This window comes from Anomaloglossus baeobatrachus, chromosome 3 (assembly GCF_048569485.1).
Source record: "Anomaloglossus baeobatrachus isolate aAnoBae1 chromosome 3, aAnoBae1.hap1, whole genome shotgun sequence".
NCBI lineage: Eukaryota > Metazoa > Chordata > Amphibia > Anura > Aromobatidae > Anomaloglossus > Anomaloglossus baeobatrachus.
The window spans coordinates 242,668,693-242,693,208 of NC_134355.1; positions in this window are offsets into that span (position 1 = coordinate 242,668,693).

The following is a 24,516-nucleotide window of genomic DNA, read 5'->3' on the forward strand; positions in this document are numbered from 1 at the left end:
ACCTGTCAAATTTGCAACTGGGGCACAAGTGATGCCACTGAAGGGGTGTCTGTGGGGCCCAATTTTTGGAAAAAAAGGGAGACTCTGCTTTGAGTCCCCTTGCTGTGTTTTTAAAAACGAGATAAGATGAACAAGTCATGGTTCAGCAAAGACTTTGCTACCTACCCCGGTGTCATCCTGGGGACAGTTAAGGTTGCTGTATTTTTGAATGTGCTTGATGCAAATCAACACATCCAGTTTGCAACTGGGGCACAAGTGATGCCACTGAAGTGGTGAACGTGGGGCCCAATTTTTGGAAAAAAGGGAGACTCAGCTTGGAGTTCCCTTGATGTGTTTTACATGATTTTAGAAGAGCATGACATGCCTATATCTGTGTCTCTTCCTCTTTTTCCTCGTGCAGCTGTTTTGTTTTCACATGAGTATATGTCCTTGTCACTTTCCCATGTGTTTGTGGTGTCTTGGGAGTTGTTTGTCACTTTTTGGACACCTTTGAGGGTGTTTTCTAGGTGTTTTTATGTGTTTGTGATTGCCTCCCATTGTTTTCAATAAAGTTTGTCGACTGGATCGTCGAGCCGAACTCGAACGTGGCCTCCGTTCGACAAACCGAACCGAACTCGAGCCTTTAGAGCCTCGCTCATCTCTACTCATCTCTACTCCTCACTTTTAAAAGATTTAATCACTTCAATGACAGAAAAGGAGATAGTCAGGTTTCTTCCTAGTGGGTCAAATATTTGTGTCTGGATAAGGAAATATCTCTCTTGTGCAATATGTTTGCTATATGCTAACCTATCATCTACTCAAACTCTTGTTTGGTGTTTCCAACATAGTCAATGAGCAGATGCAAGTACACACATACAGAACCCAATACACAACTAGGTCTTCTGTTTCAAAAATGTATTGATTGAAGTAGGTTTCTGAAATATAGTAGTTTGTGATCTCCTTTCCCATCCCTGGGAAACCTGAATTCCCAAGAAATCCATGTAGAGTTTATTTCAGAGGGAAATCTTAACCCTGTGTTATTTGAGTTCAGTTATGAAGTCTATTAATTTATTATTTATTAATTTATTATTATTTTATTATTAAAAGATCAATGTGGTACCTCCATAAAATTATCTGCACCACCTGTCATCATCATTCCAAAATGCAATGATGTCGTCCCTCTCTTCCCAGGAACAGATTCACATAGGTGGGGCACAAAGGCTCCCCATAGCCTCTGAGCTGGTGGTAGTACTTGTAGTCAAAAATATAAAGGTTGTTTGTCAAGAGCAATATCAATAGGTTGAGTACAAAGGTATTATATTGATTAGAGATGAGAGAACCTGTTCGATAAAGGCTCACCAATTTAAAATTCGGTACGAGCCTTAGCCTTTTCAGTTCAGGCTCAGTAACCCACAACTTTCTCAAAAGTCAGTAATATTTGGTTTTGTTCGATCACTAATCATGATTTAAAAAAATGCTTTTCTACTAACATGTTATCCTTTTGGATTGTGGTGCTGTATGATGAATGGGGGATGCGTTTAATGAGTGGAGGGGATGGCAACTTGAGAAAAGCCATTTTTTTTTTCTTAACTTTATTTGCGGATTTTCCTGCAGCCAGTCACGGCACAGCAAATATCCACAAGATTCAAATACAAGAGGTTGTTTCACTGGTTGCCTAAGTCACATGTCCGTATGAATGTAAAATGCAGATATGTGGTGTCAGCACCATTTTTTGAATGTGAAACGTTAGTGAAGGTGCTGTTACTGGGGCTGCTAGATAGTTAGCTTAGCTAGGGGTTTAATGATAGGTAGTTGAGATAGATAGGAGAGTGATAGTGTAGAATAGGGACGTGCAGTGTAGGGAAAGGTATGTGCCCCAAACCGGTTTTTAATGGTAGAAATAGGGATAGGTACTTGTCAGTGCTTTCTAAAGATTTGCTATTGCTACTTATTACAGCCTGCTCCCAATTAGCCAGTCAATCATATTTTTAGGTATTGTTAGTTAGTACTGTCTGCTGTAAATTTGCTAGTGAACTACGTTAAAAGGTATTGGCAGTGTTCATTGCCTGCTTAAAATTACACAGGCAACCACATTTCTAGGTATTGTTACTACTGCCTGCTGTAAATTTGCTAGTGAACTAGCTAAAGGTCTTGGTACTTTTCAGTGTTTGCTCAAAATTACACCGTGAACCACATTTGTAGGTAGTGGTACTTTTTAGTGTCTTCCCAATATTGCCAACTCAGGCAGGAAATAAATAATTTATCTTTTTTATCAGGTGTCTGACAGGTGTTGCCATAAGGTTGTGAAACATCTGTTTGAAAGCGGAAGGGTACATCAACCATGAGTGGTTAATTACAACGAGGTTTTGGTGGAAAAGTGAATAGGTAAGGTGTTGTAGGTGTACGTGTGGGAGGTACTGTTAGTCAAAGCTCTCGTGAGCAAACACCGGATCATCCTATCCCAAGGGAAATGAGAACAACTTCCATTACTGGACAGCCTACTCCACAAGATTTCTTTGGCAGCTGCCCATTAATTCAACTTCCAAATGAGGCTGAAAAACTGCATGTGCTAGAGTGGATGACACGTGCTGCATCAAGTGACCTCTTCTCCTATTCTTGCACATAAACATCACAAACAGTTTATTCCTCAGAGGTACCACCCTAATTAAACTTGTTTCCCCCCATGTCACAAATCTCCAACCTGCAAACTGACAGTTGGGAACCAACATGAGTGAGTCTGCAGAGCTGTTCACACATTCTATCCCCTGGGCATCAGAGGTCTACTTAAAAGGTTTCCAGACTAAAGAGGAGAAAACCCTCTTCACAGATGCCCAAAATTTTTGTCAGTTGGATCCTGGTCTGGGGAGTCTTATGATGTCTGAATGCAGATATAGGTGTACACAGTTCAAGCACAATCTTAAATCCTGGTTTTTGGATATCTTCATATAACTCTTAATACTCATAATAGTTCATAATCTTGTCCATAACATTGATACAGAGACATAATCAAAAGGTGGGAGAAACAAAAATATAGAATTTTGAGAGAGTATAAACTCCTAATTTTTGCAGCAAAACAATTACAAAAAATGGAAAGTTCATTTTTTTCATTAAGACCAAAGTGCCTACTGATTTTAGGTCAATAATCCAACGGGCCTCTTTTTGTAAAATAATTTTATGCGAGTCACTGTCGTAAGGAGAGTTTTGTATTCTCTCACATTCTGCATTACCCATATGTGTAAGCTTAACATGCTCAATCAATCTTGGGGAGCCTTTTCCTGTAAGGATAGGAATTAAAATCTTCACCGAACCTAATGAATAGAGGGTGTATGGTTTTACCAATACAGAACAATCCAAAAGGACACCAAATACAGTACACTACAAATTTGTTTCTACATGAGATAAATTGATTCACTGTAATAAATCTGTCACCTACGCTCAAGGGGTTAATAGTACAATGAAAGCAGCAAAAGGAACAATTACCGCATTTGAAATTGCCTTTGGGTCACATGCTATCAAGCCAATTCCTGCGTTTATTTCTTAATCTATTACAAGTCAGAATATCACCTAGATTTTTACACCTTTTATTTGTAATTAAGGGTCTATTACATCCTGTGTGTTGCATAGATCATAATTTGCTGGTATGCAATCGCACTATTGGGAAATGGGGAGAGGGAATTGATGCCACTACCATGCATACTATTCTTCCATACAGACCAGAGAAATGTACAAAGATCTGCATAGAAAATATGACTAGTTTAATTACGGAAGTCCACATTTATTTAAAAGAAATCAGTTGGCTAGGAGCCAATAATACGTAACACGTCTCCTATTGGGCAACCCGTATAATAGCTTATTCTGTGATATACAGTATACTGTAATGTACAATGTATTTCCTCATTTATGTTAAGCTATGTCAGCATGATTCACTTGTCACATAAAAGTCCAGACTGTCTGGTGAGTCTTATGATGTGTGAATGCAGATATAGGTGTGGTACACAGTTCAAGCACTATCTTAAATCCTGGTTTTTGGATATCTTCATATAACTCTTAATACTCATAATAGTTCATAATCTTGTCCATAACATTCCCCCCCTTTGGAGATAGCCAAAAGTCTTTCCTTACTTTTTCCCAAGTCTATCGATCTGTCCTAATGCCGATGGTTACCTCACTCGAATACAAGATAACCCATCCCTTGTGGATGAATCTCCCCACCCAACAGACTATGCATAGGAAGTCAGATCCTGACTGTACCCTCTTGACTGTCCTAATGGCTATGTGCCACGCTGGCACATGTTATTCAGGAAGGGGGAATGTGGAGGTAGTCCTCTAATTAGCTCATATTTATCAGGGTTGGTTTAACTCAGAGTCTCATATTCCTCAGTCCTCAGGCGGTAATGGAGGGGGCATCATCAAAGGTGGGATGCACAGTCATCATCTGGTCCACAGGCTTGGATATCATCTTATTGGCACAAAAGTATTAGGTAGAAGAGGTAAGACAGCCATCTTGTGGTCCAAGGTCCGACATCTTTTGTAGTGGGATGCATGGATCTTTGTAAGAAAGAAGGAGAGAGGAAGAGAGAGAGAGAGAGAAAAGAGGAAGAGAGAGAGAAAGATTGAGAAGAGAGAGTGAGAAGAGGGGAAGAGAGAAAGATTGAGAAGAGAGGAAGAGAGAAAGAAAGAGAGCGAGAGAGAAAAAGAGAAAAAGAGGACGAGAGAGAGAAAAAGAGAGAGAGAGAGAGAGAAAGATCTAGATCTGGTTGGATTTAGAGGAGAAAACACAAGAACGTATATTAGGCAAATGTTTAGTTAAACAAACAACAAGCTTAGTTAAAGTATCTGGGGGTACTTCTAAACAGGATTTCATAGGGTCTCAACTTAGTGGTCCCTGCTGGGGTGTGTCTGACACTAGACAATCCAAGGGGAAGACTCTCATTCCCTTGCTTTCTACACTGCCCCATCCTGCCCACCTACCCTCTATTCTGTGGCTGGTATGGGGTGTGTAGAGTCAGTTCTGTGTCCAAGGCCTGCCATTTTTTTTGTCTGGCAGTAAAAGCAGGTCACTAGCCACTTCCTATGGTCTCCGGGAGCCCACAGCTGCACCCTATCTCAGTCCTATTCTTCTTCTGAGACTTGCTCTTGTAGGGTCAGGACAATGTTTTCTCAAGACTTCCCATCTTTCCTTGCTTCTTCACATTAGGGTCATTTAAAAAGCACAGATTGACTGACTGTTTCTGTGGTAAGTAGTCTTGGGGCTTCTTTGGATGTTCTGTCAGCGAGGGCATTTCTTACTGCTTCCCTTGTCTCCTACTGTGTAGGCTTCAACCCTGCTCTGGCAATAGCAAAGCTTCCTTAATTTTTTCTAAGGCCTCATGATGGCGTACAGTTCCATTGGCGGTGATCAAGTCTCTTGTCTTCCATACAGAGTAGATGTTGGCTGCTATCTTGCAGGCTTCAGTGAGAGCACATACCTCTGCTTCTTTTGCAGACAAGGATGCGGGTAGCGACTGCTCTATCAGCACAGCATCTTCTGCTACCACCACCATACCCGTGTGGAACTGTCTTCTTGATGCACATCTTGATCCATATGCAAAGGGGTTAAGTCAGGGTCCAAAGGTGTATCCGTCACTGTATCAAATCCAGGGGTTCCTGCCTCAGCTATACCAGAGTCGACTACCTCTTCCACCAAGGTGTCAGAGGTGTGACACTCCCCCCTTGGAAGAGGGAGAAGTGTAGCAGGATTAAGGATCGCACACCGAGAGATGGTGACTTTGTCAGGGAGCAGGGATGTCATACGGGCATTGATCTTCAACTGGTGCTTTAGGTAGGTGTTTCTCAGACGACTGGATCCAATCTGGCTGAATAGTATCGAAAGGGCCGCTATCTTCCTCCATGGCAAACAGGCAGGATGACTTCTGGGCTGGAGATGACGCGATGATACTATTCAGGTGACTGTGAATACAGCACATTTGTATGTGGGGTGATCTTGTAAGTTGCTAGATTCATCTCCATACGTCTTGCCACTTGAAGGAGGGTGTCTTGGTCCTTCACTCTGTAATCAGGAGTTACCAGCTATAGTTGTTTGCATATGGGCTCTCAGAGACCTGATACAAAGGACTATACCCAGGTTTGTAAGAAAGAGCAATGGGTGTAAATTGGGGTCAGGAGAACACTGAAATTCTAAAAACTCAGATCCCCTAAACCCCTGGGGATAAACAGAGCACAAGAGTGTTTGGTAACTAGCAAGCAGCACCCCCCTGACTATATACACACAACTAGAAATAGCAGTGGAGCGTGCCTACTCTACCTCTCCTGTTCTGACCCTGTAACTGGGGACCCTGCACTCTCCCTCATCCCGACGGTAGACTTAATGGTGGTCAGGGCCGAGACTCCAGCGTATCCCTATCTCCTGACAGACCCTGCTAACTTAGACACAAAGAATCACTGGGTGCTGCCAACAAAACCCTAATATATGCCAACTCCTGATGATCAAAATCCCCTGAGGACCACATGATCCTCCACCCTCTACATCAGGGAACTCTTGTGCTAGATACTAGGCAGGATAACATACAAGCGAGATTATCTCAAAGCTAGGCTAAGTAGCAACTGTCATAGGCAGGAAAATATTCACTGTCCACCAGGACTAATAGTGAGCAGTCTCTTGATATGGTCTAATAAATTGTATACTAGGTACAGCAAACACAAATATGCAAAAGTGAAGGGAAAAGGTTTCCACAAGACTATCAGCAATGTCCTTTGTTAAGGTTCATTAGTGGGAACACAATGGGGCACAACTGCATATATGACCAAAAACGTAGTGGGGATTTCAGGTCCCTCCTGATGTTGACTACCGGGAGGAGAAAGAAGTGTCCCACCTCTGCTGCATCAGCAATAAACAGAGCAATGGCTTTGGGTCCTAAGATGGCGGGTGAAAAGAAAAATAGGGAACTGGGTGTCAGCCAGACTAAAATGGTGTCAAAAGAGGAACTATGTAGTGACTGGGGTGAAATGGCCGCTAAAAGAGGAAGTAGGTGTTGGCCAAAAATGGCGTCTGAAGAGGCCTGGGAGGGAGAGACATGGGTTGTGCCATCTACATTCTGGAGGTATTCCATCTGTCACTGGGAATATGGATTATATAGGGACCCCTGGGTTGACCCTGTGACTAGGGACCCTGTGCTCTCCCTCATCGCGACGGTAGACCTAATGGTGGTCACGGCCGAGCCTCCAGCGTATCCCTATCTCCTGTCAGACTCTGACATAATATCCCCATACCATACCCCACTCCAGGGCTTGGCAAAACACAGAGTGACAGAAAGAAATCTACATTCAGGACAAGAAGTAATGGGGTGGGCTTACGTGGACACAGTGCTCCACAGACAGTACACAAGTCCAACCTATGGGATAGCTTATAGTGTGGAGGGCGTTGCTTCTAATAATGGGCCTGGAGAAGCCATTTTCACAGACAGGTAAAATACACATAGTGTAGTTACTAGATTCAGAATTACATCTCTTCAAACCATCTCAATACTTTCACTTTCGTTGACGTTCAATATCACATCCTGATCCTTCAATCAATTCTCATCTAATCTCCCCCCTTGGGAGAATTCTCCATTTTCTTTTTCAACATGCGTATCACCTTCTGTCACTTACAATTAAACTTGAATACACAGGAGAAACAGAGTATATAAGGTGCAAAAATATAACAAAGTTTATTATAGTGCATGATTAAAATGACACACAAAAAATCATCAGGGTCAGGATAAAACCACAATATAAAACCCCATAGAGGGGTAAGTGTTCTATGGGGCTCGGATTGCCAGGGAAAAATACCAGTTATAAAATATCAAGGACAAAAAACCATCCATGGAGTAAAAGTAACACATTCAGTGTGGAAAAATCATTGCTCATTAAAGCATCATGAAAATGGATATTAACGCTGGTAAAGTGCATGTGCTCAATCCTAACATAATGAATACCATGGGCAGTAATACTGAGGTGGTTGTCCTAAGGCAAGGTGCTATCAGAGGCAAAGAGAGCTCCCAAGGGGGTATAACCATCCAATCTACCCTGAGGCCATCCTTCAACGTACGTTTCGCTTGGTGGTGTAATCACAGTGGCTCCAGCTTCATCAGGAATAGGAGATATGTTTGGCATTAGGAAGGCTGCTTTTAAATGCTATCATCAGCCATTGACTTCCGGGTGCTCCGCCCCCTTAGTGACGCGCGCCGAAACACCGCCGCGAGCGCAGTCAGACCTAGGAGTACAAGTGGGGGAGTGGGGACGCGTCACCCATGTCCCACGCTGACGCCATGGTCAGTGGTGACCGCGATCACGGCAGTGAAGGAAGCGGGCACGGCCACGGAGCGCGATCGGTGGGCGGTGAACAAGGAGGTCAGGTGACCGGGTAAACATCACATGACAGAAACAGGAGGCGGCAACAATAGGATGTTTCCTGTTTATTCCGTTACCGAAGTAAATATACTGGAAAGTCCACATTCAAGAGGCTACCATGATCCATATAATATGCTGGAATGGAATCTCCTCATGTAGATCCATGAAGTCCATATATGGTGACATCCAGAAAATCGGAAAATATGTCCAGATCATATGCCGCACTTGATCCATTTATTGAAAGTGTGTTAAAACAATCAACAGCTGTAAATATGATTGAAAAAATATGTATATGGTTAGTACCCATCATTAAGCATAGCAGCCATCACAGGGAAAAAAGGGGGGATGGAACATGAATTATGACCATGAAATAAATATATATGTGGATACATATGTATAAATATGAATAATAAGACCATAAGAATTATGTGGATACATACTATAAAAGCAATTTAAAAAGGTCACAAGTGCGAGTGAAAAGGACGGAGGAACTAGATCTATATAACCAAATTATGAGACCTACAAAAAGGGGACGAAGCTGATAGCTTCGTTTAACCCTTTTGGCACCAGAGTGTCAAGCGTGGAGATCCATCGGGTTTCACATTGGGCCAATAACCGTTTTAGGTTCCCACCCCTAGATCCACCGTTGATGGAATCGATGCCACGTATTTGGAGAAGCGTGGCATCGCATGCATGATGTTTTTTAAAATGGCGGGGGAGGGTTTTCAGCAAAGACCAATCCTCCACGGATGCAGCTGCTGTGATGTCACGCACATGCTCCCTGACCCTGACGCGGAGCTCACGGGAGGTAAGCCCCACGTAGATCAGGGAGCATGGGCATGTGGCGAAATACACCACGTGTGTGGTACCACACGAGATGTATTTACGGATGGTATAGGTTTTTCTGCCATCCGAGGAGGTAAAGGTCTTGCTGCGAATGATGTTATTACAGGCTAGACAATGTCCACATTTGAAACATCCGACAAGTGGGTCACGATTGCTGAAGGGATTCTGTATATTGGGCACATAGTGGCTCTTCACTACAATATCTCTAATACTGGGAGCCCGTCTAGCTGTCATGAGTGGGGTACCAGTGATGAGACCTGAAAGTACCGGATCAGATGTTAAAATCGGCCAATGTTTGTAAAGTATGTCTCTCATCGTACCCCACTCATGATTATAGGTTCCAATGAACCTGAGTTCACCTTCCGTGAGACTTTTTTTGGGTCTATAAGTGAGGAGTTGTGTCCTAGGTGTATTTTTGGCTCTAAGATATCCCCTCTTGATCATTCTACCGCTGTAGCCCCGATCCTGGAAACGACGCCTGAGATCGGTTGATTGAGCCTCAAATTTGTTACTAGAGGAGCAAATTCGTCGCATCCGTAGGAACTGACCGGTGGGGATGGCTCTTATGGTAGAAGGCATGTGGGCTGAAGAGGCGTGCAGCAGAGCATTGACCGAGGTTTCTTTACGGAAGACATCTGTTTGTACCATATGATCATCTCCGACCTCTATCTTGATGTCCAAAAAATCAATGCTACTGCTGCTGTGCCTAAAAGTCAGCCTGATGTTATAATCATTAATATTCAGTAATTTCATAAAATCCTCAAGCTGCCCCACTGTACCCTGCCAAATAAACAAAATATCATCAATGTACCTTAGCCAGCACTGCACATGGGCGCTGGCCCCCACGCCCTCGTCGCCAAAGATGGTCCGTTCCCAATGTCCTAGGAAAAGATTGGCGTACGAAGGCGCACAGGCCGCGCCCATCGCAGTGCCACGCCTCTGAAGGTAACATTGATCTCTGAAAAGAAAAAAATTGTGGGTTAAAGCAAAGCGGAGCAGCTCGAGGATTAACATGCCCATCTCACCATCCCGACCGTCAGCTCCCAGGAAAAAACGAACTGCAGCTAGCCCATCATCGTGACGTATGCTGGTATAAAGGCTTTCTACGTCAGCCGTTACAAGTATCATATCTTGTTCCACAAAGATCCCGTCCAACCTGTTTAGGACCTCCATAGTGTCCTTAACGTAGGAGGGGAGTGCTTCCACCATGGATTTTAAGTAATGGTCGATAAATTGGCAGATGGGCTCACACAACCCCTCCATACTGGACACTATGGGGCGCCCCGGTGGGTTGACGGGATCTTTGTGGATTTTGGGTAACAAATATAGGGTGGGTGTTTTTGGATATTTGTTGATGAGTCCATCAAACATCCTCCGTGTGATAACTCCTTTCTCAACTGCCATCTCCAGGATCTGGGACAACTCATGGGCATAAGTGGTCATGGGGTTAAACGAGAGTTTAGTATATGTATCTCTATCTCGAAGTTGACGTAGAGCCTCCTTCTCGTATTTTTCTGCAGCCCAAACCACCACATTTCCCCCCTTGTCTGCTGGTTTGATGACCACGTCTTTACAACCCTGTAATTCTTCCAACGCCTGTCTTTGTTTATGGGTGAGATTGTCGTGCCTTCGTTTGCCAGATATCTTTTTAAAATCGTTCACCACAAGACGGGTGAAGATATCGATGGCAGGGCATAGAGACAAGGGGGGAAAACGGGTGGATCTAGGCAGCAGATGTCTGGGGAAAGAACATGTTGCATCAGGTTCCTGTTCGCACAAAAGATCCTCCAATACCTGCTGAGCTTCTTGTTCCAATTCATTATTTTCCCCAGATGGCTGTTTATGGTGTAATCTCCTCAAAATCAGCTTTCTCGCGAATAAATTAATATCTTTTTGCGCTGTAAAAAAATTAAAAGAATTGGTAGGCGAGAAAGTAAGACCAAGAGATAAAACTTCAACTTGGGCATCAGTTAGTTCACGTCCAGATAAATTAATAACTTTCAATTGGTTTTCAACATACTTGTTTGGTTTTTTCCATGTAGTCTGTTGTCTGGATCGATTGGATTTGACCCTGGCTCCAATACCTTGATCCCAGTCACATGTCCCTCCTGATGCCCCAGAAGAAGATTCATTGTCTGAAGCTCGTGATTGTATAGAGGAGGATCTATTGCTCGTGGTCGTATCCCTGGAACCCGAGGCTCGAGTCTTTTCCTGTCTATGGCGCCACCTATATGCCCTATGGCTGGAGTAATCTAAGATGTCTCTATTAAACTTGCGTAATTTATAATCTTTAATTTCTTTCTCCACTTTTGACAGCTCTTGTTCCAACTCATTATTCAAATTGGTAATGCCTTCAGCAGGCAACCTCTCTTTAAGAGTCCTCTCCAAATCCTCTAACGCCACCTCCATGGTTGACAGAGTTTTCGTGTTATGTTCACACAGAAGAGTCAGAAACCCTGTGGAACATTTTTGGGCCAGGTCCTCCCATTTGTCCTTAAATTCCTCCTCTTCTACTCCAAAGGACGGGAAGACCTGGACCCTTAGCCCCCGGGGAACCAATCCCCTGTCAATATATTTCACAAGAAGGGCTCTGTTGCAACAGATTTTCAGATGTTTTTTCAATAATTCTCTGTATTTAAAGATTAGTGAATCATTGGAGGTGGTTTCACCGTCACTTGTGAGCTGACCACCTTGATTCCTTATGGCATCATCAAAGTTGGTGAGCCACACCCGATCGTGGGCTCTGAAGTCCATTGTGGTTAATAGGCAAACTGTGAAAAACACAGGAAAAGCAATGAGAAAAACAAGGAACCTCATAACCATTATAATATTGTATAACCTTTTCTCTATGCCCTGCCATCGATATCTTCACCCGTCTTGTGGTGAACGATTTTAAAAAGATATCTGGCAAACGAAGGCACGACAATCTCACCCATAAACAAAGACAGGCGTTGGAAGAATTACAGGGTTGTAAAGACGTGGTCATCAAACCAGCAGACAAGGGGGGAAATGTGGTGGTTTGGGCTGCAGAAAAATACGAGAAGGAGGCTCTACGTCAACTTCGAGATAGAGATACATATACTAAACTCTCGTTTAACCCCATGACCACTTATGCCCATGAGTTGTCCCAGATCCTGGAGATGGCAGTTGAGAAAGGAGTTATCACACGGAGGATGTTTGATGGACTCATCAACAAATATCCAAAAACACCCACCCTATATTTGTTACCCAAAATCCACAAAGATCCCGTCAACCCACCGGGGTGCCCCATAGTGTCCAGTATGGAGGGGTTGTGTGAGCCCATCTGCCAATTTATCGACCATTACTTAAAATCTATGGTGGAAGCACTCCCCTCCTACGTTAAGGACACTACGGAGGTCCTAAACAGGTTGGACGGGATCTTTGTGGAACAAGATATGATACTTGTAACGGCTGACGTAGAAAGCCTTTATACCAGCATACGTCACGATGATGGGCTAGCTGCAGTTCGTTTTTTCCTGGGAGCTGACGGTCGGGATGGTGAGATGGGCATGTTAATCCTCGAGCTGCTCCGCTTTGCTTTAACCCACAATTTTTTTCTTTTCAGAGATCAATGTTACCTTCAGAGGCGTGGCACTGCGATGGGCGCGGCCTGTGCGCCTTCGTACGCCAATCTTTTCCTAGGACATTGGGAACGGACCATCTTTGGCGACGAGGGCGTGGGGGCCAGCGCCCATGTGCAGTGCTGGCTAAGGTACATTGATGATATTTTGTTTATTTGGCAGGGTACAGTGGGGCAGCTTGAGGATTTTATGAAATTACTGAATATTAATGATTATAACATCAGGCTGACTTTTAGGCACAGCAGCAGTAGCATTGATTTTTTGGACATCAAGATAGAGGTCGGAGATGATCATATGGTACAAACAGATGTCTTCCGTAAAGAAACCTCGGTCAATGCTCTGCTGCACGCCTCTTCAGCCCACATGCCTTCTACCATAAGAGCCATCCCCACCGGTCAGTTCCTACGGATGCGACGAATTTGCTCCTCTAGTAACAAATTTGAGGCTCAATCAACCGATCTCAGGCGTCGTTTCCAGGATCTGGGCTACAGCGGTAGAATGATCAAGAGGGGATATCTTAGAGCCAAAAATACACCTAGGACACAACTCCTCACTTATAGACCCAAAAAAAGTTTCACGGAAGGTGAACTCAGGTTCATTGGAAACTATAATCATGAGTGGGGTACGATGAGAGACATACTTTACAAACATTGGCCGATTTTAACATCTGATCCGGTACTTTCAGGTCTCATCACTGGTACCCCCACTCATGACAGCTAGACGGGCTCCCAGTATTAGAGATATTGTAGTGAAGAGCCACTATGTGCCCAATATACAGAATCCCTTCAGCAATCGTGACCCACTTGTCGGATGTTTCAAATGTGGACATTGTCTAGCCTGTAATAACATCATTCGCAGCAAGACCTTTACCTCGTCGGATGGCAGAAAAACCTATACCATCCGTAAATACATCTCGTGTGGTACCACACACGTGGTGTATTTCGCCACATGCCCATGCTCCCTGATCTACGTGGGGCTTACCTCCCGTGAGCTCCGCGTCAGGGTCAGGGAGCATGTGCGTGACATCACAGCAGCTGCATCCGTGGAGGATTGGTCTTTGCTGAAAACCCTCCCCCGCCATTTTAAAAAACATCATGCATGCGATGCCACGCTTCTCCAAATACGTGGCATCGATTCCATCAACGGTGGATCTAGGGGTGGGAACCTAAAACGGTTATTGGCCCAATGTGAAACCCGATGGATCTCCACGCTTGACACTCTGGTGCCAAAAGGGTTAAACGAAGCTATCAGCTTCGTCCCCTTTTTGTAGGTCTCATAATTTGGTTATATAGATCTAGTTCCTCCGTCCTTTTCACTCGCACTTGTGACCTTTTTAAATTGCTTTTATAGTATGTATCCACATAATTCTTATGGTCTTATTATTCATATTTATACATATGTATCCACATATATATTTATTTCATGGTCATAATTCATGTTCCATCCCCCCTTTTTTCCCTGTGATGGCTGCTATGCTTAATGATGGGTACTAACCATATACATATTTTTTCAATCATATTTACAGCTGTTGATTGTTTTAACACACTTTCAATAAATGGATCAAGTGCGGCATATGATCTGGACATATTTTCCGATTTTCTGGATGTCACCATATATGGACTTCATGGATCTACATGAGGAGATTCCATTCCAGCATATTATATGGATCATGGTAGCCTCTTGAATGTGGACTTTCCAGTATATTTACTTCGGTAACGGAATAAACAGGAAACATCCTATTGTTGCCGCCTCCTGTTTCTGTCATGTGATGTTTACCCGGTCACCTGACCTCCTTGTTCACCGCCCACCGATCGCGCTCCGTGGTCGTGCCCGCCTCCTTCACTGCCGTGATCGCGGTCACCACTGACCATGGCGTCAGCGTGGGACATGGGTGACGCGTCCCCACTCCCCCACTTGTACTCCTAGGTCTGACTGCGCTCGCGGCGGTGTTTCGGGGGCGTGCCTGGTCTCGGTGCGCGTCACTAAGGGAGCGGAGCACCCGGAAGTCAATGGCTGATGATAGCATTTAAAAGCAGCCTTCCTAATGCCAAACATATCGCCTATTCCTGATGAAGCTGGAGCCACTGTGATTACACCACCAAGCGAAACGTACGTTGAAGGATGGCCTCAGGGTAGATTGGATGGTTATACCCCCTTGGGAGCTCTCTTTGCCTCTGATAGCACCTTGTCTTAGGACAACCACCTCAGTATTACTGCCCATGGTATTCATTATGTTAGGATTGAGCACATGCACTTTACCAGCGTTAATATCCATTTTCATGATGCTTTAATGAGCAATGATTTTTCCACACTGAATGTGTTACTTTTACTCCATGGATGGTTTTTTGGCCTTGATATTTTATAACTGGTATTTTTCCCTGGCAATCCGAGCCCCATAGAACACTTACCCCTCTATGTGGTTTTATATTGTGGTTTTATCCTGACCCTGATGATTTTTTGTGTGTCATTTTAATCATGCACTATAATAAACTTTGTTATATTTTTGCACCTTATATACTCTGTTTCTCCTGTGTATTCATGTGTTTCAATGAGTAGGTGCTCACCACAGAGCCCCTCACTTGAGGTAGTCTCTGGTGGTTATACAATATTATAATGGTTATGAGGTTTCTTGTTTTTCTCATTACAATTAAACTTGCAGTTCTAATTTGACCTCATTCACAGATTTTCAAATAGAAAAGTAACACTTCTATTTTTTCAATTTCAACATTCCTACGGTGTTCTACATCTCAGTGCACAACAATAACAGAACAGGTTCCTCTACCGCTTCCAGGAAGAACTAGAGAATATGTCAAACCAGTGTCACGTGGGTGGTAAGAAATTACACTCACCCTCTCTATACGCCAGCTGTTGTTGATAACTCGAGTACTACCAAAATCTGTTCACACTACATACACCTCATAAGGACGGTCCATCCAAAGCTCAATAACTTTGATTAAGGCCAAGGTTAAGGATTCTCTCTCTAATGCTCCTCCTACCTAGGCTCACGGAGAACACATTATATTCCAGTATTCCACCAGATACAGTCAGGGCTCTCAAGGCACTATCAAGGCACTCACCATAACTCTGTACTGGCAGACACTAAAGAAAATCCCCCTTACCGTCTCCTCTCAGTGGGAGACGTACCAGGATACAGTCAGGGCTCTCAAGGCACTATCAAGGCACTCACCATAACTCTGTACCTGGACCCTCAGCCTTATCAATTATCGATTATTGATGACACGTCACACATAGGTGTATATTACAGTCTATTTACTTCCACACGAACAGTTAACTACAACAAGTTCAAGTTACTCTCTTTTTTTTTTTTCCTCTCAAAGAAACAGCTGCAATTATACCGTGAACACTTCCTCATTTTTGCTTTAACGCCAGCGGAGCACAGAACTTCCTGTTTTCCACAAACAGGTCTGCTATATTCTTTTCCGTCTTCCAGACAAAATAATGAACCAACACATTGATTGACTTAACAATAAAAAAACACTAGATGTACCATGAAGGTGTCTGAACTCACCTGCATTACACACTTACACATATAACCATATAACCTGGATCATACCAGAAGTCAGCGTATATCACAACTTCCTTGTTTTCCTCTAACGCTAAGTCAAGAAAAACGAAACTTGGAACTTCTGCTTTTTCCACAGGACAGACAAAACACAAAGAAAAAAAAAAACACCTACATTTAACATTATGCAGATGTATTAAGATAAAAAATGACCAGGTGAGTTCACTTAGGATGTTTATCTCATTCGAGATGGCGGTCATCATTAGGTGTCTAGACTGGGACAGCCCAACCTCCCCTTTCGAAATGCAAGTACACGCATGAGGTCTGCGAGGTGAGATAAGAGAAATGTTCTCACCTCCCGGAGATGCGCATTCTCCCCTCTCGTGTAGTTGCCTTTTCGAATCAAGGTGTCAGCATGGCCGTCTGTCATCCAGAAGTTCCGTCCTAAGGTACGTTCGGGCGCCATTTGTTAAGGAGGCCATAAATTTACAGTGATGCAATCAAAATTATGCATCTACCTTAACCCCGTCTGCATCCAAATCATGAGTCATTTGTTAGTACCATGCATACTATTCTTCCATACAGACCAGAGAAATGTACACGGATCTGCATAGAAAATATGACTAGTTTAATTACGGAAGTCTACATACATTTAAAAGAAATCAGTTGGCTAGGAGCCAATAATACGTAACACGTCTCCTATTGTGCAACCCGTATAATAGCTTATTCTGTGATATACAGTATACTGTAATGTACAATGTATTTCCTCATTTATATTAAGCTATGTCAGCATGATTCACTTGTCACATGAAAGTCCAGACTGTCTGGGGAGTCTTATGATGTCTGAATGCAGATATAGGTGTACACAGTTCAAGCACTATCTTAAATCCTGGTTTTTGGATATCTTCATATAACTCTTAATACTCATAATAGTTCAGAATCTTGTCCATAACATTGATACAGAGACATAATCAAAAGGTGGGAGAAACAAAAATATAGAATTTTGAGAGAGTATAAACTCCTAATTTTTGCAGCAAAACAATTACAAAAAATGGAAAGTTCATTTTTTTCATTAAGACCAAAGTGCCTAGTGATTTTAGGTCAATAATCCAACGGGCCTCTTTTTGTAAAATAATTTTATGCGAGTCACTGTCGTAAGGAGAGTTTTGTATTCTCTCACATTCTGCATTACCCATATGTGTAAGTTTAACATGCTCAATCAATCTTGGGGAGCCTTTTCCTGTAAGGATAGGAATTAAAATCTTCACCGAACCTAATGAATAGAGGGTGTATGGTTTTACCAATACAGAACAATCCAAAAGGACACCAAATACAGTACACTACAAATTTGTTTCTACATGAGATAAATTGATTCACTGTAATAAATCTGTCACCTACGCTCAAGGGGTTAATAGTACAATGAAAGCAGCAAAAGGAACAATTACCACATTTGAAATTGCCTTTGGGTCACATGCTATCAAGCCAATTCCTGCGTTTATTTCTTAATCTATTACAAGTCAGAATATCACCTAGATTTTTACACCTTTTATTTGTAATTAAGGGTCTATTACATCCTGTGTGTTGCATAGATCATAATTTGCTGGTATGCAATCGCACTATTGGGAAATGGGGAGAGGGAATTGATGCCACTGTCCTGTTGTCTCCCTGAAATGTTTTTAATTTCAAGACTCCAAGATGGGTCTCTAAATTGTCTTTTGTCTGTATTGCTAGGGTTCTGGGAGCAAGAGGCCTATGTCTGTTAATTATGCATCTCTTGATTTTTTTTAAATGAAAATGGCAGCCCACATCCTGTGTGTTGCATGGACCATACTTTCTTGGTGTGCAAACACATTATGGGGAAATGTAGGTGGGGATTAATGCTACTTTCCTGCTGTCTGCCTGCAATGTTTTTAAATATCGAGACTCCAAGATGGGTCTCCAAGTTGTGTCTTTTGTCTGTACTGAACTTCCCCACCTATTGTACCATCACCCATTCCCTGTAGACTGTGAGCCCTCGTGGGCAGGGTCCTGTCTCCTCTTATACCAGTCTGTTTTGTACTGTTAATGATTGTTGTACGTATACCCTCTTTCACTTGTAAAGCGCCATGGAATAAATGGCGCTATAATAATAAGTAATAATAATAATAAAAAAATAATAATAATACAACCAGGCTTCTAAGTACAAGAGGCCTATACCTGTCATTTATATATTATTATATATATTATATATATTTATGCATCTCTTGGTTTTTAAAATGAAACTGCCAGGCCACATCATGGAAGCATCTGACACATGAGCGCCTTCTTGCTGCAATATCTGCAACATGTTGTCCGTATTTTAGTATTAGAAATAGTGCTGACTATTGGTTGCCACTCTGTTAGATCCATGGTGCAAGAGTAAATTTAGCAAGGTATTTACTCCTTGGAAAAGGACGAGAGGATGCTGGTGTATTGAAACAAACTTGTAGACCATTTTAACAGTAGATTAACACAAGACAGCAGTGAGTCACACAGCGTGCATTCTTGAATTCCAACCACGGGAACGTCGCAGTTCAAGTGGCAGAAGCAATTTCTGCGTGGTTTGGCACGCTTTTTTTTAGACCTTTGCATGCACCAGCAGACCTGAGTAGAAGTCTGACAAAGTGATCGACTTTAAAGGATGGTGCAGGAGTACCTAAAGCTCAATATCTATGCCGTATGGGTGCATGGAACCCTTTTTGCATTTTGGTCTTCAAAAATGGAAAAGTGGCTAGAGCACGCAAGTCATGCTTTGGACGTTTTGGCCTGCCCGGCAGCCAACATTCTCTCAGAACGTGTCTTCTGCACTGCTGGCAGTGTATTAACAAATAAGTGCATCCGACTGTCTCCTGAAAGCATAGATCACCTAACTTTCATAAAGATGAACAAGTCATGAGTAGAGATGAGCGAACCAGTCGCGGTTAGGCTCGAGTTCGGTTCGCCGAACGGAGGTCTCGTTCGAGTTCGGTTCGGCGAACCGCTCGAACTGCATAGGAAACAATGGGAGGCAATTACAAACACATAAAAACACCTAGAAAACACCCTCAAAGGTGTCCAAAAGGTGACAAACAACTCACAACACAAGACAAACACATGGAAAAGTGACAAGGACATATACTCATGCGAAAACAAAAGAGCTGGACAAGGAAAAAGAGGAGGAGACACAGATATAGGCGTGGCATGCCCTTCTAAAATCATGTAAAACACCGCAGAGTTACTCCAAGCGGAGTCTCCCTTTTTTCCAAAAATTGGGCCACACACACACCCACCCCTTCAGTGGCATTACTTGTGCCCCAGTTGTACACTTCACAGGTAGATTTGCATCAAGCACATTCAAAAATACGCCATCCTTAACCGTCCCCAGGATGACACCGGGGTAGGTAGCTAAGTCTTTCCTGATCCCAGCTCTGTTCATCTTGGATCATTTTTAAAAACACTGTAAGCAAGGGTTACTCCAAGCGGAGTCTCCCTTTTTTCCAAAAATTGGGCCACACACACACCCACCCCTTCAGTGACAGCACTTGTTCCCCAGTTGTACACTTCAAAGGTAGATTTGCATCAAGCACATTCAAAAATACGCCATCCTTAACCATCCCCAGGATGACACCGGGGTAGGTAGCAAAGTCTTTGCTGAACCATGACTTGTTCATCTTTGCTCCTTTTAAAAAACACAGCGAGCAAGGGTTACTCCAAGCGGAGTCTCCCTTTTTCCAAAAATTGGGCCCCACACACACCCACCCCTTCAGTGGCAGCACTTGTGCCCCAGTTGTACACTTCACAGGTAGATTTTCATCAAGCACATTCAAAAATATGCCATCCTTAACTGCCCCCAGGATGACACCGGGGTAGGTAGCTAAGTCTTTCCTAATCCCAGCTCTGTTCATCTTGGATCATTTTTAAAAACACTGTAAGCAAGGGTTACTCCAAGCGGAGTCTCCCTTTTTTCCAAAAATTGAGCCCCACACACCCCCAACCCTTCAGTGGCAGCACTTGTGCCCTAGTTGTACACTTCACAGGTAGATTTGCATCAAGCACATTCAAAAATACGCCATCCTTAATCGTCCCAAGGTTGACACCGGGGTAGGTAGCTAAGTCTTTCCTGGTCCCAGCTCTGTTCATCTTGGATCATATTTAAAAACACTGTAAGCAAGGGTTACTCCAAGCGGAGTCTCCCTTTTTTCCAAAAATTGGGCCACACACACACACCTACCCCTTCAGTGGCAGTACTTGTGCCCCAGTTGTACACTTCACAGGTAGATTTGCATCAAGCACATTCAAAAATACGCCATCCTTAACCGTCCCCAGGATGACACCGGGGTAGGTAGCTAAGTCTTTTCTGATACCAGCTCTGTTCATCTTGGATCATTTTTAAAAACACTGTAAGCAAGGGTTACTCCAAGCGGAGTCTCCCTTTTTTCCAAAAATTGGGCCCCACACACACCCATCTCTTTAGTGGCAGCACTTGTGCCCCAGTTGTACACTTCACAGGTAGATTTGCATCAAGCACATTCAAAATCCACAAGCAATTACTCTCCCCAGGATGACACAGGGGTAGTAAATTCCTTGTGGATCCATGACTTGTTCATTTTGATGAACGTTATTCTGTCCACATTGTCACTGGACAGACGCGTGCGCTTATCTGTCAGCATACATCCAGCAGCACTGAAGACACCTTCAGAGACAACGCTGGCAGCTGGACACGACAAAATCTCCAAGGCGTAAGTAGAGAGCTCTGGCCATTTTTCAAGATTTGAAGCCCAAAATGAGCAAGGCTCCATTTGCAAAGTCATGGCATCGATGTTCATTTGGAGATACTCCTGGGAGATTCACTCCCTGCACCACGGTTGTTTGGTGGAAAAGCCGAGCTAAGATCGAGTAACAGCTTCTGCTGATACTCCTGCATACTTGCATCCCTTTCTATGGCTGGAAATATGTCACAAAATTTGGACTTGTACCGGGGATCTAATAGTGTGGCAAGCCAGTAGTCATCATCACTTCTAATTTTAACAATACGAGGGTCATGTTGGAGGTAGTGCAGCAAGAAGGCGCTCATGTGTCTTGCGCAGCCATGCGGAACAAGTCCACGTTGTGTTTGTGGCATAGAGGTGCCAACCATTCTTTCTTCCTCTGACATCTCCCCCCAACCTCTTTCAACAGAAATTTGATCAAGGTCTCCCTCATCCGCTGAGTCTTCCATCTCCATGCACAGTTCGTCCTCCATTTCTTCATGTTCTCCTGCACCTTCCTCAACATTTCGCCTGCTACTATGCGCCCTTGTTGATCAATGTCCCCCATGGTCCCATGCCTGCCGCGTTGGTGATGATCAACGTCTGGACCTTGGTGATGTTGTTGTGTCTTGCGCATATGAATCCTCCTGTAGTTCCTCCCCTTCCTGTTGTCCCACCCCCTGACTCCGAATAATGTTTAGCGTGTGCTCCAGCATGTAAATGACTGGAATTGTCATGCTGATAATGGCATTGTCAGCGCTAAACATATTTGTCGTCATGTTGAAACTGTGCAGAAGGGTGCATAGGTCCTTGATCTGAGACCACTCCATCAGGGTGATCTGCCCCACCTCTGCATCTCGTTGGCCCAGGCTATACGTCATGACGTATTGCACCAGGGCTCGACGGTGCTGCCACAGTCGCTGTAACATGTGGAGAGTTCCGAATTCCAGCGTGTCGGCACATCGCATTTCAGGCGATGAACCGGCAGTCCGAAAGACTTCTGGAGCGATGCAAGTCGCTCAGCAGCGGTGGTTGAACGGCGGAAGTGAGCAGACAGTTTTCGTGCCCTGTTCAGAAGGCCATCTAGGCCGGGATAGTGTGTTAAAATTTGCTGGACAACAAGGTTCAACACGTGAGCCATACAAGGCATGTGTGTCACCGTGCCCAGGCGAAGGGCCGCACCCAGGTTTGCAACATTGTCGCACACAGCCTTACCAGGCTGCAGGTTGAGTGGAGACAACCATTTATTAAATTCAGTCTACAGAGCTGCCCACAACTCAGCCGCTGTGTGACTCTTATTTCCAAGTCATTTCAAGCTAAAGACCGCCAGATGCCGTTACGCTCTGCTGCCAGCATAGTAATGAGGGGTGCGTGATTCCTTGTGCGCAGTGAGAACGCTGGTGGCCTGACCAGGCAGGCTTGGGGCGGAGGTGGAGGACCCAGACGAGGTTGAGGAGGCAGAAGCAGTGGAGGAACTTGGACAGACAGAGGATTGACAAACAAGTCGTTGGGATGGCAAGACTTGTGCAGCAGACCCTTCACCATCTATCACCATAGTTACCCAGTTACCAGTCAGCGACATGTAACGTCCCTGTCCATGCTTACTGGTCCAAGTATCGGTGGTGAAATGCACCCGTTCACACACAGAGTTTCTCAAGGAAGCAGTAATGTTGTGTGTGACATGCTGGTGCTGCGCAGGCACACCTTTCTTAGAGAAGTAGTGGTCAATATAATAAACTTAGCTCTGGCACACTATAGTGATCAATAAGATGATAAAAGACTCCTTGGAATGCTGAAAATTCTTTTATTAGTGCAAAAAAAGGATGATAAATCGTCCGACGTTTCGACCTTATTTTCAGGTCTTAATCATGGACATGGTTATCTAAGATCATAGGGGGTTACAAAATCATATAAACATGTAATTAGTACAACATAATAATCCAGTATATCATAGTACAATAAATCAAGTAACCATGATGCACATGCAAGAATTTTTTCTAAAAAACATAATGGATGCATTTATACAAAGGGAAACAGAAAATTCCCATACGGCCCATCTGAGAGACTATTCAAAAAATAAAAAATAAAATAATAAAATAATAAAAATGAAATAACCAAAACAAAGTCAAGCACAATGGATACACACCTATATGAGTAACAGGGTGGTGTGTGTTCAATTGTATAGCGTCATCGCCAATATGGAAAAACTTGTAATCCTACATAGTCAAAAGAATGAACACACATCATGTCAAAATCATAGAGACCTGGTTATGAGAAAAGAACTCGATCTTCATACTGTGTTCAATATAGCAGTGTGAACATATATATGCCTCAGTACCTTATGCACTTAGAATTTCTAATGTAGACAATGCGAGCCTATTCCAAAACTGGAATTGGTGAATGGTGATGGGTAGAATCTAAAATAAATGGTATAGGAATTATTATGACACATGGGCTGTGACAAAACGGGCCGTGAGACCAAGAAGAATTAAGAAAAAATGAAACTACCTGTACCCCTACGCAGTAATAGCTAATGGATGTCACTCCATAATTTAGGTGAAAGGGGCTCTTATATCAAAGGATTCTCAGTTGCCTCAGAAACATAAAGACTAGGATAAATGGTATAATAATGAGTAGGTGGTAAGTGGTACTACCTTAAAGAAGATGTGAAATACAGGACACACATCCGTAACCACTGCATGTTCTGATAGACAAAAAAGAGAGAGAGAGAGAAAAGGAGAAGAGAGAAAAGGAAAAGTTTAAAAAGAATGGATGTCACTACCTGAGTCGCTGCTGGAAAAGCCCCAGTTAGTGTAGTGAGGGTTAGTAGAATGCCCTCACTGAAGGGTTTTCAGTTGCCTCAGATTCATGAAAAGGCAAGGGTGCCTGGAGAAAAAAGGGGGAGTTTATATACCGTGAATAGTACAAGATATGTGTATTACATGTACTAGTGTAGGGATATATACAGGCTCTCCATAGAAAATAGATTTTAAAAGGTAAGGAATACCTGTATTGCTATATGATAGCCGCGTATTAAATTATATTATAAGGGTATAAACCAAATAGTATGTTGGTTCCGCTGAAAGATTCTCAGTAGTTTCAGGATCACAACCTCTATAGACAAATGTTGCAAAAATTAGAAATGTACATACATAAAGGGATAACACCAATATAAGGTACACATAGTGTGCAGAGCATTCCAATGATATTACCTTTATGTAGCCTAAGGGACTTGACCATTAAGGCCCTGTGGATATTCAAGGGAAAAAAAAAAAACGTCCCTGTAGGGCTCTATGGAAAACCCTATAGGGAACATGGCATAAATACTAGTATATTAGATGCATGGGTCAGACACTATAGTGTAGGCCAGATCACATACCTGGTATATACTGGTGGAGGTAAAGGGCAAACAGAGCGCTGTATTGGGACTGTA